The sequence below is a fragment of the Thunnus thynnus genome, chromosome 8 (assembly GCF_963924715.1).
Source record: "Thunnus thynnus chromosome 8, fThuThy2.1, whole genome shotgun sequence".
In the NCBI taxonomy this organism is placed as follows: Eukaryota; Metazoa; Chordata; class Actinopteri; order Scombriformes; family Scombridae; genus Thunnus; species Thunnus thynnus.
This window is the reverse complement of record NC_089524.1, coordinates 14,401,382-14,414,635: the sequence shown is the minus strand read 5'-3', so window position 1 is coordinate 14,414,635 and position 13,254 is coordinate 14,401,382. Positions and strand designations below refer to the sequence as shown.

Below are 13,254 nucleotides of genomic sequence, written 5' to 3'. Positions count from 1 at the left end.
CAATTTAGCAAAATTGTTACATTGATACATAATAACTCTTGGACCAAGCAAATATATGAAGCATTGGTAAGCACTTATAGTTCTAATTCTTGCACCTCTTACTTGTTTGCTTATATTAGTGATCTAACATATAACATAATAATGTTTTATTTCTCGGAGTCACTACTTTGTTCTTGCTACCGCCGCTCCCTCTCTTCATTCACTCTATAGTTTGCTTCCCCTCTTGCTCCCTCTTGCTCTCAGCATGCTCGTGCTCTCTCTCTCTCTCTTTTGGAAGCAGACAGCAAAGCCTAACTTTACCTTTAACATTATCAAACGAAGAGAAATATCCTTCCCCTTGCCCTAGTAACATCTTTGTACTCCCTCATGGCAGGGTTGTACAGCTCTGCTACATGGTAAACAAGGTTCTCCTTCCCGTGGGAGTCTTTGATCGCCAGCTAACATGACTGGCAACCGCAGCTTGACGTTGGGTTGCGTTTCGGCAAAAGTTGATTCTGGTTCAACTTCTTCCCACACAGCCGCTACGGTTTTTTGCTACACCCCATGTAGTCCCTACTCCTGCAGCCTAAACACACTAACCCCATTCAAGGACTGGCGTTTTTCCCACATTACTGGATTTGGTGTGAATGCAGCCTAAGTGTCTGCCTGCACTAAAGGCAGGCTGCCCTATGTAACACATGCTATTCCCATGCAATTCTCCCAAAGGCGTCAGCCAAACAAGACCCCTCTGTGATTTACAATAGAGGGGCCCACTTCATTATTAACTGGCTAGGCTCACAGCCTGGGGGCCAGACCATTACCTCCACATGGGGGTGGATGCCACAGGCAGCGGTTGGTCTCTCCGTGTGGTAAAACAACACATTGTAAAAATGATAGATAAGGTATGTAGGTGCAGGCTCCGGGCAAGCTCAGAGTCCTTGGTATTTCAAAAACAATGCTTAACATTAGCTTTGTGGTTGACCAAGACCTCAATCATTGTATAAAGCCAAACTGATCATTTAGTGTGGTTATTCAAGAGAACTGCACACATGCAATATTAAGTCTGTAATTTTGTGGACACTTATTCAAAGCATTTTATTCTACCACGAATGCATCAAGTTTTAGAATGTGACCCTTTGTGCCACAGTCTACTCAGTACTACAGAAGGAAACAAATTCTTAACCCTACAATGCTTGTGCCATTTTTCACCACTGAGTCACACAGGTCCACACTATCCTTTAATTCAATATATACTAATTATATTACATAATATTATTATAATAGAATATTATATTATAATATATACACTAATTATGTACTAATAACTACTGTTACAGTGTAATCAACACATCAGCACACCCAGTGCTGTACTAATGAGGTAACTACAACTGAGTTAGATGGGCAGATAAATGATCTTGTTGGATGGAAGAGTGCTTTTACCCTGGCCAGTTAGGCCCATCTCCTCTGGCATCAAATCCTCTCCAAGTCCTGGCACAGGCCTCACCCGCAGCAGTTGGCAAGCGGGGCCACGGCCATCTTAGTGATTGCAGAATTGGGAGCACCCCTGTGCATCTAAAAGACAGTTTGGCTGTAGTTTAAAAAGCCACGAAACCCCAATCTGCTCCTTCCTATTTTTGCCCTTATGGTATATCCCTGGAGGGCACTAGTTCAAATTCATTAGTGCTCCTTTATCTCCATGAAAATGGGAGACCCTCTGCTCACCATCTACCTCCTGTTTCTAAGCTGCAGTTTCCATTTCCCTCCTGCCTGCTCTCACTCTCTCTCTCACTACTTCCAACTCTGCTTTCTGCTTTCGTTGTGTCTCTCTCTCTCTCTTGTTTTCCACTAACCCAAGGGCAAGTATGGCGGGGCTGTGAATGGCAATCCCCATTTCCATGCCAGACCTGCTTTTGTCTTCCCTTCTGTCCCTGTGTTTTTAGCCCTACCTCCACCCTGTTGAGACTACAGATTGGGGGCTGTAAAGGCCAATTTATGCTTTCCCGTTCCGCGTCCACGGACAGCTGCGGACTTGCATGCAGACTGCGGACGCGCACGTGGTTCCATTCATACTTTTTTCGGAGGTCCGCGGACTCAGACACATTCCACATGTGCCCGCTAGTAAACAGGGCTGCAGTGATAACTTTCCAGAGTTGTAAAATCCAGTCTGTGAGTATTACAAACCGCTGTGCTGTGTTTTGCTGATCAGCCTATAAACGCAATCATCCGTTACTCCAACCAGACTGGATCGAGTCTCATTGTCTCACCGGCACTTTAAACAACACGACCACACCAACACAGCCCCTTGTGTTGTTTTACACAGGGCTGTTTTCAATCTGAATGCAGCTGAGGAGTTCCTGTATGTTGATGATGCGAAACGTATGAATTGGTCTTAAGATGTCAAAGGAGCTGCCTTGTGGGGGGGGAGAGGGCATCCCTTTGGCTACAAGACTGAATCACACCAGAGAACATGGAGCATCCTTTCCTAGCTTCCAGTCTTTAGCTTGTGCTCAAAGTTTATCTTTGCAGCTGACATTTTTATTTAGAATAACTTATAATGAGCATGCAAAATTTACTGCAGATGGTGCTTTTTACTCAAGGACACTCAACTGAGCGTCAATGGGCTAACACATCAGAATATGTTCTTATAACTCTTACTATAAGGCATCCCTGTTTTTAGGAGAAACCATGAATGATGAGAATGATGAGTTCAGAATAAATTATCTAGTGCATTTTACAACTGTGATTTTGTCGAGATTCTCTTTCTGCTTCCTGACTCTATTCGTGCTGTCTTTACGTAAGTATATATGATGCCTCCCTATCTCTGAAGTGCATTTCTCTTCTACTTCCCGCTTGGTGGCATCAGGCTGCAAGTATAATCAAAGCAGCACTGGCTCCCTATTTCCCTCTGTGTCAACACTATCTCCCCATATCAACGGCAAATAGACAAACTCTGATAACAGCCTTGTTTATGTCCCTTTAAAAAATCCATCTACTTTAGTTCTACTGTGCTTGCCCAATTCCCTCTTTCACCAGATAAACTAACAGGTGACTGCTTACATTTCACATTTCATACTGAAGGAATTTAAACAACACTTGGAATGAATGTGAAGAAAGGGGTTCAGCATCCAGGACATTCCCATAAGATCTGTGGCTGCTGATGGACAAAACTTGCAGTTGAAGGTATGACTGAGACTGTACGTTTACAAGATAGTCTCTCAAAAGGTGAGAGGCGCCCACCAGTTGTTGTTTAGTTGACTTTCTTTCTTAATAATGGCCAGAATGACAGTAGCAGGGTAGCAGTGACCCTCTCACAGCAGGGGGTTGAGGAGTCTCCATAACGACCTTGTTGACATGCCACTCCTCAAAACCGAAGTTTTGAGTGGTCAAACATTTCTACAGCCAAATCAAATGACAGTGTTGGAATAAGTCAAGCAAATACAACACATGAAAGCAGTCAGTGATTTTATAGTGATATAGTTATAGTTCATTATCAGGTACTCTGCTCTCTGCTGTCACAAACTACTACAAACCTTTAACAAAAACACAAAAAATATAAAGCAGTTTAGTGTCCAAGACAATCTTTTCCCTCATACAAAAAAACAGATGGAAAAAAATAAAATCTCCAAAACCATTATTCAACCATGGATTTGATCCATAAACAAAAGGGTGACAGCAGCAAAGGAGTAGCCCCCCACCCTCTAGTAGTGCTAATCTCCCCAACCGTGACTGGTATCTCTGATTGCTATGTTGTCATTCTTCCCCCAACCTCCATCGCTTTTTAATCAGGATTATCTTCTCTGACACTGAGACACAAGAGTTAATTATGAGTCCAGCCACTGCAGGTGCTGAGGCTCTATTGGAATTGTTTGAATTATTTTTATTGTTCTTCTGTCGTAAATTATTTGGATCTCAGAATCTGCAAAATCTTAAAGCAGCCGAACTGTAAATATGAATTCACACACAGATAAATTTCACTCACTACTTGGGCAAAATAAACAACCAAAAAGACAAAAAAACATTTTGACTAATCTCATGGTAGCATTCTAACTACAAGTTTGATGTTCAGTCAGTACTCCAGAGCCATATGCTGTAGATAAAAAATTGATTATTTCAGTCAACATGCATTTTTTTTTGTGTGTAGGCCACCTGCTGGTGTTGTTTCAGGTGTGCATGCACGCATGTGCGTGACAAATGCACAAGACTTTTTCTCATACACACACAAACACTACCACACACTGTAAAGCAACCTTTTACAGTCCTTTTACTCCCAAAAAACAAATGTCAGAGAAACAACTAAATCTTCAACTTCTCAAAAAAGAAAAGATAACACCAGGTTGCCCACTCTGTTTCCTGTCAGCTAGAATATAGTAGAGAGAGCCTGTCTCCATTTACATACAAATGTCACCTTCTATCTTCCCAGGGGCTGGGGAAGGTTTTACTCTCTCCATCGTGATGCGCTTGACAAACCCTTCTTCCCTGTCCGGGAGACAAGCTTGTGATGCACAATGAGAAAGTGAGAGGAAACTCAATGCATTTTGCCCCTGGTGCCTTCTCTCTGTCTTCTTTCTCTTTTACGCGCCACTGGTACGCTGTAATTTGTGTATCCAGACTGGAGTGCATAGGCTTTGTTTCCATTTCACTGAAAGATGAGGCAGCGTACTGTTTGAAAAGGCGCTCAGGCTGGCGAAGTTGTAATTACTGTGGAGGCCTTATGATTGGGCTTTTCGATAGAGGAGCTTTGTTGTGGTGGGGGAATTATTAATACAAAATAAATGGTTTCTGTGAGCCAGACTGCATACAGAGAGGGTAAAATGTGAATTACACCTCATTGTTTCCCTTAGGATTTTTTTTCAGCAGCAGTGTTGTTGCAGGCACAGAGACCTGTATTTATTTGCACACACTGGTGGTGGAATAACTTATAACAAGCTTAGATTTGTTCCAGATAGGTGTCCGCAGAGTCATGTGTGTGATAAGTTACCGGGGCTTTTGACACCAAAAGGGCTCTGGAGGTCAAGATAAGTGTTATTGTAATAAATGTCAAAAAATGGCTTGGGTCTCGAGGAATTTGTAGCATTTATTCACTGACAAATAGCCTAAACTGTACACACATTGGACTGCTGTGTTCGCAGCTATATTACTTCATACTCTCTGCTCCGGATGACAGCCTCACCGTCACTCACACACGCTCTTTCTCTCTCTCTCTCGACCACACGCTCGCTACACACACAACCTATGCACTGAGCTATCCCTTACAGCAGCTGCGCTACTTGTATAAGACTATAGTAAGTTAGTTAAAATTGCACAAAAAAATAAAAAATTGCCCAGAAAAAAAAAAAAAAAGCCAATGGATTCAACCAATCGCAGATTACCAGTGAATTTGTCCAATCGCCCAACCCTAGTAAGCTCAGACATTAGCAAAAAGACAAATGAAACAACACTGATGAAGTGAGCGATATGTCCTGTGGACGGGAGACTGTGGACAAAGCAGATGAAAATATCGCTTTTGTACATGTTTATGCTTGCTGAACAGGTGGTTTGATAAATTACTCTTATTGGCTTCTTACTCAAAGCTTTTACTGCACTTACAGTAACGAGCGTAGTTGTCGTTGGTTCTTTCACTTCACCTGGTTCACTGTCTCCACCACGGCCTCTCTGCTCTGATGTCTGCTCTACGTGTGTGTGTGGTGGAGGAGCTGAGCCCCACCCTTGGTCAAACACCGACACAGAGAGCAGAGGAGGGGACAAGAGAGGAGAGGCTGCTATCATGGTATCATCTGCGACCATACATGATACCGGTTCTCACTCTCTCTCCACTAGCTCCAGTCAGCTGATCGTGGCGGAGAAAGTGGACGTGGTTTGTGTTCATCGTTGTTATTATGTACAAAGGGAAATTTAAGCAATGTTCATCATTTAGCAGTGGCACTGCGCTGCTGTTGAAAGCATGTAGGGTAAAAATTGCACCTAAAAACATTGTGTCAACGAGCATCAGGGAGATGGTGGCGTCATCTGCATACAAAGCACCCATCACTGGCTCAGAAAGCCCAACCTGGCAGTGCTGCTTATATTCCCAGAGATGCACAGGCAGCCATTTTCTGTGGTTAAGTGGCCCACATAGTGAATCCGCGCCATCGCTCATGAACCGGGACGCGTATCCCCTGATGCATAAGGATGAACAATCAGCCTGACAGGCAGGTAGTTACTCCTTCTTAACCCCGGCTAGCACTGAGTGATGCAACAGAACAGCAGGCCCCCTCCCTTTCCTCCTCCTACCCTGCTCCCTCTCCTCTCACTCTCTCCCAGTCTCATCTCCTCTCTGTACCCTTTCTTCGCTCTCTCCTCAGCTCTCTATTCCCTAATACTCTTTTCATTATTCTCTTTCCTCTCTTTATCCCCCTCCTTTCTTTTCTCCTATTCGCAGGCTTCCTCTCTTTCTCCCTGTCTATCTCTCTCCTTCCCAGAGGCCCATGTTTACTTGCTTGCATTACACACAATTACTTCCAACCATCAATTATGTGCCTACTCCTCTTTAGCTACCCCACTTCCCTTTCTCTACACTATGACAACAACCCCCCACTATCCTCCGTACACGTTTCTTTGCGACCCCCATCTCTCAACTCCCACCCCTCGAGGCAGCTGAGTATACCTCCCCACACTCATGTCCTCCTTCCCCTTCTCCTCCTTTCTCTTCCCCCAAAGCTTACCCCTCCTGTTTCCCCCCCCCCCTTATACCAGATGTCTCTAAAGTTTGGGTGAGGGTGTGCATGTGTGGAGAGGGCAGGAACAAAAGGACATGGTAGCGGGTGGGGGTGAAGCGGATGGGTGGGTATGGGGGATCATCTGAATGGGCCTAGCCATCTTGCCCTAGGCTTTCTGTGTGCACACAATGAGCACCATTGGATTAACAGCTTTTAGCACACACATACACACACAAAACGAATCTCTCCCATAACCATTTCACACTGAAGCAACAACATGGGAGAGGCACGTTTTTTTGGTTTGATGAAGTCAAAGCTGATAATTGGACCCATGTCTATGACCCTTCTCATAACCAGGATTTTGTGAAGGTCAGACACACAGTGCTCTGCCAATATATGAAAATATCCCCATGTGCTTCTACTGTACAGTAGCTACTTACAATACTTGTATATACCGGTAGGCACATGCAGCCTTCTCAACCTTAAATTCGGCTTTTCTTCATTGTACAGATGCTGAAACAGGATTCTGGAGCTAAAGTTGTATTAACTTTTCATATAGTAACTGAATAAGTAAATACTGTAAATTTATTAGGCATTTATCTGCTCTGAAATACAGAACTGCTACCAAACAATTCTGTAATAAATCAATCTTGGACATCAAGATTTAAATCAGACTGAACTAATAGCCAGTCACATTGCTAACTATAGATGCTTTTATGAATATTGAACTGACGGTAAGTACAATGAGTGAGCATGAAAGGGTTCAGTACTTTGCTCAGGGAAACATAAACAGTACACACTCCTGCTGATGGACAGATTGGCTGTTGCAGTGACTAAGACAAGTGACCTTTCTTACCAGTGGGCTGTCATACACTTGGCAAATTTAAAAGTTTTTTGTCTCACAAGGCTCTAACAGGCTCAAATTATAGTGTATGCACAAACAGAAATGTTTTTGGACATTTGCTTCACAAATACACACTTCATACAGATGGCTCAACAGGCTGGTGCGCGCTAACGGCCTGCATGAGCAGCGTTTAAATGAGCTAACTGCAACCTGTTCGAACCCTTCAGGCGTAAGAATGGGGGTCCTTAGCCCCCCTACTACCACGTGTCTAAAACCTCACAGGGGTCAAACTGCCAGGGCGCAGGGCAGTCCTTCCTGCCAGACCTAGTTTGCAAAGAGGAGGAGGCAGACGCCCCAAGGGGAACCTCTGTGCATCAATCTGGGGGAGGCCAGCTGGTAATCACACTTAACATAGAAACAGCCCCGACAGACAGAATCAGGAGACAGTCAGAGGAGACGCATGCAGATAGACAGAACCAGACACGCCCATTTGATGCCTGTCCCAGACTGGATGTTAATTACTTCTCACCATGAAACACCAGTTCAAATTAACTCCATAACCATAAAGAGGATGGGATTAGGGCCAGAGGGAAAAGAGTGAATGGATGTTTGTGTGAATACTCCATGTTTGGTATAGTTTCCTCTCTGGATTTAACAAACTATGCACAATGTTTGTTCAAGTGTGTTGTATCTTGAGGGAGACTAAAATGAATGAGGCATCTAGAGAAGGTCTGCTCCTGTTTGTTGTCAAAACTGGATTACTGTCACTTCATCAGAGGGAGCTGGAGCGAATCATTTTTGTAAAACCTGGAGGTACCAAGAGAACAGGCAGGAGGCTGGGGAGGTGACAGTGTGTCGATGTATTCCCCAAGGCTTTACCACATAGTCTGGCAGGAATTAGTGTATTTGTGTGTATGATGGGCTACCTTCACTTCTGCACACAATAACTTGACCAAAAAATCTCTGATTTTTAATCCTCCTTTTCCACCTAGAACATCTGGGGTGATACAAGGGCACAAGCTACATGAATTGTATACATTTCAGGTGTTAATACACAAAAGACACATTTGAGATCCATCCACAATGAGACACATTTACCACTCTTTAACAAAAAGGATAAAAGTAATACACAGCAATAGAAAAAAAAAAGCATCGATCTGATGCACATGAAAGAAACTGGCATATTACTTCTTCTAGGTTGTTTCTAAAAGAGACAACATGAGACAGGAGAGAGAGGACGAGGGATGGGAAGAGGTGCGAGACAGAAAAGCGATGGATTTTTCTGTCTATCCCCAGCATTCAACATCTGCAGAGTTTATAATTGGACAGAGAAACACAAGAATGGAGAAATAGAAAGAGAAAAGACAAGCAGAGAGAAGGGTGGTGTAGGAGAAAGACAAACTGAGTGAGAGACACAGAAAGATGAAGAGGAAACCAAGAGTGAGCAAACACTGGAGGAGCCTGACTGTCAGCCAAGACGCAAGGTGGACTTAAACTCAGCCAACTACAGATTAATCCTGCTGAGTTTACACACCTTATCACAGCCTTGGCCCCTGCCTCTCAACCTGCGTCATCTGTGCCCAAAACCATTGCAGACTTGTTTTGGAGCGCTGACCTTTTGAGTTCAGGAGAGTTGATGAGTAAATATGACTTTCCGGTCATGGCCATTTCTCACCCCCAAAGAGGTCTGCTGAGGGCAGAGCTACCAATTTTAGACCCAAGGCAACCAGCAGGAATCTGAGTGAGTGGTCAATAATTCCTCTGCCAGCCACCCATCTCATGTTTCTCCCCCTATGGCCGGGGTGAAAATGTAGGTCTACGGAGTGAAAATGACACACCAGCCTCTGGAAGTTTAACCTTGATGATCTTTTAAATTGTTGTGACTGCAATGTTCTTTTTTTCCTCTTTGACTGCAGGCTATTTATGTCTTGACAAATAGCGCAACCCTGGGTGTAAAAGTTCTCACATATTTATCCAAAGTGCCTTACAGTATTGAGAGTGCATATTCAAAAGGGGAGGCCCCAGTGACTGGGCAACATGTATTTCCCATTGAACAAGAATCAAAAGCACACTCTACCTTGTCACCTCTATTATTTACTCTCTTAGTTTAATATACAGTAATCAGTTGCAGCACAATATGTGGTAGACTGTGAAGGTAAACGAAAGGACGGCAGAGAAGGTGTTTCTGGATAACTTTTTCTTGCACAGGCAAACATCTAAAACTGACCTGTTTCCAGACTCAAAAAAACACATAGAGTGTACTGTATCTGCAATCCCCTGCGCCAAAAAAAATGATGGATGATAATGTGGAACAGGGAAAAATATTCTGTGATGTTGGGCTAATATTCATAATGGAGCAAAACAACAAACCAAATTACAAAAGCACAAGGATGATTACATTACTTTCTGGGTTGAAGCATTATATTGTGTCACCCTTAGGCAGTCGAAAACTTCCATTTCGAAAGTTCTTCTTTCGTTGTTCTACATTCTAGTTTGGAAAAACAACACTTCTCGTTAGTGCACAGAAACACACAGAGAAGGTGTTTCAGGCTTGTGAGCTGCAGTGATTACTTTTCATGATTGGAGAAAATCTACAACGCCAAAAGATCATTCCTCTTCTTATTGTTGCCAAAAGTTATTCTTGGAATTGTGGGAACCCGGTTCAACAACTGATCTCATGCGTGGAATATCATTAATATCATAACAGTATAAGACTGGTGCACATCAGCTGACTAATTTACGACATAAATGCAAATAAAGTCAACAAGGATTAAAAAATGATTATAAACAAATGAGCTACAGTCTTCAGTTGACACCAGGCCAAGCTCTCATGTGCCTAAAAAGTATGAACTAGTAGTATAGTTTCATTTTTGTTGACATGTTTTTATACATGAGTTACAATGTTGTCATTTGCACGCATCTTTCCATTGTGCGCACATTTAACGCTATGAGGATGTTACATACTACTTTTATTGAGTGTTTCTGCAGCCTGATTATGTGACAATAAAATAAATGTGAATGACAAGGGACAGCTAATCCACAAATCAAAGAGGAGAGGAGGGGACACTTCACAAGACACACTGCCTCCTGTTTTCACAACCAGACTAATTGCACCTCATGTCGCTGGAAGAGCACTGATTTAGCACTCGGAGCAAATTAAAATGAATAAACACAATTAGCTGTGAGTGCAACAGCGCCTCTGCACAGCGCATATTTCTCTTTTTCTCTCTGCAACGACAGTCACTTCAGAGCAGCTGTTATTAACTGTGTTGTTGTGTCAAGTGCGATGTGACTAATTGCAAAGCACTTGATGCCACCAAAACGCTTCTAATTTAGATTTGAATGAATTGAACGGGGCACTGGGTGGTAAAAATTGGGTAACTGTGAAATTGTAGGCCTTAAAAGCCCGCAACAGTAAATGTATACTGTTCACTGATATTGTATTTTGGTCTCATTATCACAGAGAAAAATTTAATAAGCATTGGTTAGGTGAAAGCATGAATGAGAGTAAAACAATAAATGCACAGCAAATGAAGAAATATACAACCAGAATGTTATTTATCCATTCCGGGAGAGCCCATCGTAATCTTCAATTCACATCATCCGTTATATCTTTTTGTTTTAATTGTGTTAGTGTGTGTGTGTTTGACTTTTTTTTCTTAGATCAGATTTTTTAGTTTCAGTTTTAGTGCAGCATCTGGAAAGTCTCTGATAATTAAAAAAAAAAAAAAACAGTATCAACAGCCATGCTTGCTTTGCCTCTATAAAAAAATCTATTATTACTCAATCACCTAAGTTGATTGTATAAGGATGTTAAGGACCAAAAGCACAAAAACTACATAAAACAGTCACAAAGATGACAACTTCTAAACTGTGTTCCACATATCCGAAGTAAAACACATGACTTTGAATATCTTACAGTCAGTCTGCGAGGCCTGTAGCTATCTAGAATCTCCCTCTCTTCTCCCCTTTGATCCCGTCAAAAATAGAGAGAAACCACCCTACTCTTGAGGTAGGGGAAATAAAAGAAAACAGCTCAGAAAGTAATAATTGCAAAGGAAATGAATTTCAAAACCCTGAGGAGGACACTTCTCCAAGACCTCCCTACTTGCGTGGAAAAAAGCATCATATCCGGGGCACAATTCAATTAGCTTTTCTTCCAACTGTAGGGAAAGGAGCTCCGGGGAGAAATCAAAAGTTTTGTCCAATAAAAGAAGTTTTCAAGGATGTAATGTTCTCACTGCCCCCTCCTCCTTCACTATTCATTACCACTGCTTACAAGCTTGCCACTCACAAATGCATCGATCTGTGATTTCTACAGACCAAAAAAAAAAAAAAAAAGAAAAGAAAAGAAATAAATAAGTAAAATTAAATAAAACAGCACCTTGCTGATGCTGCTGTGACAGACACACCGGTCACGCTTAGCCGGCTGTGCCTGGCAGCTTATCCTTCGCATTTTCATTACCTTTTGTCTTTCTTGCCCAGTTATTTGACAGTGATCAGGGGTGATAAATTGTTCAATTAAAGCCACATTAAGAATCCAGAAAACACTTGATGCACAGCCTCTTGGTATACGTGTTGTCCAATTACTCTGAAGGACAAGACTCCTTCTTGCTACTGACAATCAACATGTGACTCTCATCATAAGACAAATTGGTTTATTTATACAAGCTAGCAGGCTGATTGAATACCGGCATGCAAGACTGATGAGCTGGAGTTACAAAAAAATGTAAAACTCGAATTTCCATTACAAATGGAAATGTTCTGCATTTGGTAGAATTTGCAGTGGTTTTAGAAGAATACTGAAATAGAAGACATCTTAATTATTCACCATGTAAGAACATTGCCTTTAGCTCAACAAGACATATACAAAAATACAACATTCCTCATCCTTCCACCACTAAATCCCAAGGCAATAAGCATCTTCCAGCTTGATTCCCTGGCGCTGTGCTGTGTCTGACCTGACCTCTGAACTCCCTAAATTCCAAAACATTTCTCTGTTATTTTTGTTAAAGTCAGGGACAAAAACAAAAGTGTTTGAACTAATCTGTTCACAACCCCCAGTAAATGAAATGCATTACTAATCTTTTTTTGGCTCACAGTTGCTTTTGGGGTGGAGGGTGTAGATGTTGCTCAGGGAAGGTTTAGCCTCAAATGTTCTGATAAAATTAAGATCCATTGAAATTCAAATTGGACTCACTTGACTTACTGTAGCAAGCCTTAACAAAAAAAAAAAGAGGGCCACAGCCTGAAGCTGTATCCAAACTTCCTAACACAATCAGACAAAAGTTTCTTCACAAGGCAGAAGATTACCCTTAAGTGATAATACTAAAAAATTAAAAGGATATTCTCTAAACACATAAGAAAAATAACTTAAATAAGCTCTTTGTTATACACAGATAACAAAAGAATTCCTATCAATTCCAATAAACTCAACATAAAGGGAGTACAAAACTTCTACAGCAGTGCTACTAACGGAGTAGCACAGGATAGAAAGACCTAATTTACTGGGATATTAGAGTGATTTCTTGATACAGTTTATTTTCCCTTGTTTATTAGTGGCAGTAACTGTTTAATCGGTATTTTTAGGCTGCGGTTTAAAATGACTGATTTACGCATCATTTCAGCAGAAAATGCCGTGTGACTGAAGCTCCCCTCGATGTTTTCAAATGCAAAATAATGTGGGCTTGCATTTGGGGCAAAATCTATATAGAAAAGCAGTCTCTGTATGTCTGA

The 13,254-nt window shown here is 42.0% G+C and overlaps 1 protein-coding gene across 5 annotated transcripts in view; it reads right to left on the bottom strand.

Moving 5' to 3' along the window:
• Positions 1-13,254, bottom strand: part of ptprsa (protein tyrosine phosphatase receptor type Sa) — a 250,536-nt gene that overhangs the window by 173,241 nt on the left and 64,041 nt on the right. The gene's annotated exons all lie outside the window — the stretch shown is intronic.